A 6,604-nucleotide genomic window follows, 5' to 3' on the forward strand; every position below is an offset into this window, starting at 1 on the left:
AAAAGGTTGGTGACCCCTTTAGAAATTCATCAGAAATACTTAGATATCTCAAACTCATTTGAGATGCAGTCTATTAATGTAATTAGTCCATCTGAAAATAAAAGTACATTCTCCCTAACTAATGTATACAGACCACCAGGGCCTTACTCAGATTTCTTAAACGATTTCACCGATTTTGCAGCAAATTTAGCAGTATGTAGTGACAAAATAATAATGGTGGGATAATGCGGAGGATCCACTGACAAGGGCTTTTACTTCTATATTGAACTCTGTTGGCATTAAACAAAACGTAGTAGGACCTACACATTATCGAAATCATACCCTAGATCTAATATTAACGCTGGGTATCGACATAGATAATATAAACATACTCCCGCAAACCGTAGCAATCTCCGATCATTATTTAGTAAAATTCGATTTTCACCTTAACATAAATACCCGCCCGTCTCCTCGGCAGTGTATAAAGCGCTCGATAAATTCATCAACAGCAACACAGTTTATTGAAACCCTCCCTGACTTAACTGCTTTAGCCCACTCGCCATGCGATCCAGGAGAGTTAGATAGTCTAACCGACTACTTAGAGAATACCTGCAGATCAGCTCTAGATATAGTAGCTCCACTAAAATGTAGTCAATCAATCAATCAATCAAATTTTATTTATATAGCGCTTTTTACAACAGTTGTTGTCACAAAGCAGCTTTACAAGTGCCGAGTCCTAGCCCCCAGTGAGCAAGCCAAAGGCGACAGTGGCAAGGAAAAACTCCCTAGTTTTTTTGCATGAGGAAGAAACCTTGAGAGGAACCAAGACTCAGGGGGGGAACCCATCCTCCTCTGGCCGACACCGGTCACCATGACAACAACAACAATTTAGACAGAAAGAAAAGGAAAAATATGTAATAATGTCCATCATGATGTATGCATCCGGTTAGGCAGGAGGTGGCTGGCCCAGGATGGATCGCTGGTCTCCTCATCTCATTATTCCTCAAGCAGGCGGGCAGCCATGTGGAGAAATGAAACAGGGAAAATTAGCTCTGTATGAGGACATATACAGGACAGGTAAAATTATAAACATTTCCGGAGTGTGGCAGCAACTCCGGCATTTAGTTAAATTATTACAGCCTAGCTAAAAAGGCAGAACCAGAAGGTAACATAGGCTTGGGGGCATTCTGAGACAATGGCATCCGTCCTCTGCACTGTCAACAAACTTGAGTGACCACGAGCAGTGACAGGATGACAGCACCAGCACCCCAGTCTACCATAAAACCCTTCATCTATGAACCCCTGGATCTGTACCTTTATCTAAGGGGGATATTAATTATCAAACGCTAGACTAAATAAGTGGGTTTTCAACCTAGATTTAAAGATTGTGACTGTGTCAGAGTCCCGGACACATTTAGAAAGATTATTCCAAAGCTGGGGGGCCTTATAAGAAAAGGCTCTTCCCCCTGCTGTTACCTTGTTAATTTGTGGAACTAATAACAGACCAGCACCCTGTGATCTTAGTTGACGTGGGGGTTCATAGTAGGAAATAATTTCCTGGAGGTATTCAGGAGCAAGCCCGTGTAGTGCTTTATATACTAATAATAGAATTTTAAAATCAATACGAAATTTAACTGGGAGCCAATGCAGGGCTGATAGGACTGGTCTAATATGCTGAAATTTTCTAGTTCTGGTCAGAACTCTAGCTGCGGCATTTTGAACTACTTGAAGTTTATTTAGATTCCTATTTGAACATCCTGACAGTAGTGAATTGCAGTAGTCTAGTCTAGAGCTAACAAAGGCGTGCACCAATTTTTCTGCATCATCCTGTGATAATGCATTTCTTAATTTGGCAATGTTGCGGAGATGTAGAAAAGCTATCCTAGTAGTATTATCTATGTATTTATCAAATGATAGGTCGGAGTGGAGTATGACGCCTAGGTTTTTGGCTACTGTGCCAGGTGTAATGGGATAGTCTGCAAGATTAAGCATTAAATTTGGAATTTTCTGTCTTGCGGCCTTAAGGCCCTCAAGGAGAACTTCTGTTTTGTCCTCATTTAATTGTAGGAAGTTTAGAGACATCCAGCATTTAATATCTCTTACACAGGCCTCAATTTTTCCTAAACTGAGTTTGTCATCGGGTTTGGCTGATACGTAAAGTTGAGTGTCATCCGCATAGCAGTGAAAATTGACACCATGTTTGTTTATAATTGTGCCCAATGGTAGCATATATAATGTAAATAATAGTGGTCCTAAGATGGAGCCTTGCGGGACCCCATATTTAACCATTGTACGTTTGGATGAAATATTATTGAGCTCTACAAACTGATAGCGATTTGTTAAGTAAGACTGAAACCATGAAAGGGTTGTGCCTGAGACTCCAACCCAGCGTTCTAACCTTTCTAGCAAGATCCTATGATCAATTGTGTCGAAAGCTGCACTAAGATCAAGAAGCACTAACAGTGATACATAGCCTTGATCTGATGCAAGGAGGAGATCATTTGTTACTTTAACTAATGATGTTTCAGTACTGTGATGGGGCCTAAAACCAGATTGGAACTTTTCAAATGTGTTATTCCTATGCAGATATAGGCATAATTGCTGGGCAACAGCTTTTTCTATGATCATAGATATAAATGATGTGTTTGAAATGGGTCTATAATTAGATAGCACAGTCGGATCAAGATTTGGTTTCTTGATCAGAGGTTTGATAATTGCTAATTTACATGATTTGGGCATGTGACCTATTGTAATGGATGAGTTAACTATAGTTAGAAGAGGTTCAGTTACAGCTGGTAATACCTCTTTTAATAACTTTGAGGGAACTGAGTCTAGTGTGCAGGTAGTACAATTTAAGGAAGAAATTATTTTCTCTAATTCTGATTTTGGGAGTGGATGAAAAGCATCAAGTTTTTTATTTATTATATTGTAATTTAAATCAATATCAACCAAACCAGATGACATACCAGTTGTATTGCTAATAAAGGGTTTTATATTTTGTCTAATATTCTCTATTTTATTATCAAAGAAATCTATAAATACATTACTAGTGAGGTTTACTGGAATTTGAGGTTCTGTGCCTGCTTGATTTTTTGTAAGTTTAGAATATCAGTGAGGCTAAGTATGCTGAGCGTGCTTTAGTGAGTGCCCGTTTGTAGTCAATAATGCTATCCTTCCAGGCACAGTGGAATACTTCCAATTTAGTAGTTCGCCATTTCCGCTCTAATTTACGTGCTATTTGTTTTAAGTTTCTAGTTTGGTCAGTGTACCACGGGGCGAGCTTTTTGGATCTAGCTTTTTTATATTTTAGTGGAGCTACTATATCTAGAGCTGATCTGCAGGTATTCTCTAAGTAGTCGGTTAGACTATCTAACTCTCCTGGATCGGATGGCGAGGGGGCTAAAGCAGTTAAGTCAGGGAGGGTTTCAATAAACTGTGTTGCTGTTGATGAATTTATCGAGCGCTTTATACACTGCCGAGGAGACGGGCGGGTATTTATGTTAAGGTGAAAATCGAATTTTACTAAATAATGATCGGAGATTGCTACGGTTTGCGGGAGTATGTTTATATTATCTACGTCAATACCCAGCGTTAATATTAGATCTAGGGTATGATTTCGATAATGTGTAGGTCCTACTACGTTTTGTTTAATGCCGACAGAGTTCAATATAGAAGTAAAAGCCCTTGTCAGTGGATCCTCCGCATTATCAAAGTGTATGTTAAAGTCTCCTACCATTAATATTTTGTCACTACATACTGCTAAATTTGCTGCAAAATCGGTGAAATCGTTTAAGAAATCTGAGTAAGGCCCTGGTGGTCTGTATACATTAGTTAGGGAGAATGTACTTTTATTTTCAGATGGACTAATTACATTAATAGACTGCATCTCAAATGGGTTTGAGATATCTAAGTATTTCTGATGAATTTCTAAACAATCACGATAGATTATACATATTCCACCTCCACTGCCTGACAGTCTAGGTCTATGTATATAACTATATCCCACAGGAGTGGCTTCGTTTAGAGTTAAATAATCACCAGATTGAACCCACAATCGGAAATCGGAACCTGTTCATCCAGGTACTCCAAAAGTGTCTTCATTTCCTGCCCCTTTACCCTCAATTCTTTACCCTAACCCTTTACCCTCAACTCTTTACCCTCAACCCTTTACCCTCAACTCTTTACCCTCAACCCTTTACCCTCAACCCTTTACCCTCAACTCTTTACCCTCAACCCTTTACCCTCAACCCTTTACCCTCAACTCTTTACCCTCAACTCTTTACCCTCAACTCTTTCTCTTTTCCAGTTGATATTCACTTCCGAGCATCCAGCATCCTGCAATTTTGCACGGTAGTTGCCTAGTTTAAATTTAATGCTCATCACCCAGCCATCCCAACCTGAACCTGTGCCAGGTTCTTTAAGGCATGGATGTTTCTGTACAAGTGCAGATGCAACTGACTCAATCTCACATGCATCAGGGTATGCTTTGATTTAAAAAATGGTCTGTGCAAGCTTGTCCAGTATCTCAGACTTCATGTCCCTGCGGACATTCAAGGGTTTCTTTGTTTCCTGATAGATCTCATTAGCCTTTTGTAGCCTAAGTTCAACATCAAGTGAAAACGTAGGCACACGGAAGGGGGAAGGCCACTGTGTAACACTTCGCAAGTTTCTTGGGCAAACAGTTGTTGGACTTCGGAGTGAACCTGATGAACTTGACAAACTTGCTGTGTCCAAGGAGGGCACAGAGCTTACATCTGATATATCTTGTGCTGACGATGGCTCCATTTCCCAAAAAAAAAGTGCCATATTTTGTCAATTGTGATTTTTTTTTACATCCCAATCGAAATTTGTCCTCCACTTTTAACCCATCTGTGCAGTTCACACACACACACACACACATCAGTCATTACTAGGGGGCTGTGGTGCACACGTGCCCAGAGCGGTGGGCAGCCCTAGCCCGGCGCCCGGGGAGCAGTTGGGGTTAGGTGCCTTGCTCAAGGGCACCTCAGTCATGGCCTCAGGTCTGGGAATCAAACCCACGACCCTCCGGTCACAAGACCAGTTCCCTACCACCAGGCCATAACTGCCCCATAAATTACCTTCAAGACAGCCTTTTCTGCTGGCAACTCATCAATGCTGTGCAAGTTACACAGTGCATTATCAAAGTCTGGGTCTTCAAATTGCAAAACAAATCCCTTCTTTAGTTGTAATTTTTCCTTGAGTAAAGTCTTCAAATGGTCCACAGACTTGGGTACCTAAGGCAGCTGAACTCATAGTGTATGTTATTTTAATACATAAAAGCAGCATCTATTAAAAAGATCAATGATGAGAGAACTGCTTAAATATTTACATTTTACAGTGTCACGCAAATGTTCATATCGAAATTACGGATGTCCGGATCCAGCTTTTTGAACTTCCGATCCGATACTGATACCGGTCTATCCGAGCAAGTTTAAAGTTATTTAGCTAACTTACTTTGTTGTCAAACTCATGTTGAAAAGCGTTTTACTCTTGATAACAAGTAGCCAGCTGAATTAGGTGTGTTTGAATAATACACAATGATTGGTAAGGAGAAACCGACCTGTTTATTTAGCAATTAATAAACTCAAAATAGACAAAATAATAAATAACAAACAGAAATGGCATCAGTAAACCAAGGCTTAAAAAGCCATAAGTGCAAATAATATTGTAAATTGTATAAAAAAAAATGGCAGTTTGTCACGCTTCGCAAACGTTTCTGCCAGTGTTCGTTGTGTAGGACCTTTCTTTTTGTCTTCGGTTTTCTTTAGAAACTCTTCATGTTGTTTATGATGGTATTTTGCTAAATGCTTGATTAGATTGGATGTATAAAAAGTTCTTACCACAATGCTTGACTTTACTGTGGCATATGTTGCACTCTACCTCTTTGTCTTTAAGGTAAAATAATCCCACACAACTGACATTTTTACCGATAACTTCAAATGTACATGGCCGTTTTAATGGTTAGGAGATGCCGCTGAGCTAAATTGGGCTATGCTCTTATGCTGAAGGTGTGCTGTAAAATGCGGACCGGATTTTACAGTCATTGGCGAAAACAGCAAAAACTGGAATGGATTATCTAAATGGGTGCGGTGGAAAACCAGGATCGCATTTTCCAAAAAAAACTGGATCGGGAGTCTGGATCGGCATTTTCTCGTGCCTGACGATCCAATAATAATACGCATTTTTTTTTTTTGCAAATATCGGCGGCCGATCCGATCCATATATCTGATCGAGACAAGCCTAATCGAAACACACAGCAGGACACTAAAGCCTAAAGTGAAGAAAATTCACTCAGAATTCATTATATGTGGTAATTTAAGCAGCGCAGGGCAGGAGGCTTCTTTTCCACTGCCGGTGGTTGCTAGCTAGCCTGCTATCTAAAGTCGCAAATGTGAGGACCCGTTAAGACAGTCTTCGGTTTATTTTTCCATTTGCTTTGTGGCTACATCAGAATCAGGACGTTTACAACATCTCAAAATTATTACAATTACAATTCTGTGTTTTTTGTAAGACCTAGGTGGCAACCCTACTCCTCAGCCAATCAGTTAAATCACTCCCTTGTTTCAAGTCTTTAACAATATCATCTGCTCTATCAGCCTGGTGG

Source organism: Brachyhypopomus gauderio, chromosome 6 (assembly GCF_052324685.1).
Source record: "Brachyhypopomus gauderio isolate BG-103 chromosome 6, BGAUD_0.2, whole genome shotgun sequence".
Taxonomy (NCBI): Eukaryota; Metazoa; Chordata; class Actinopteri; order Gymnotiformes; family Hypopomidae; genus Brachyhypopomus; species Brachyhypopomus gauderio.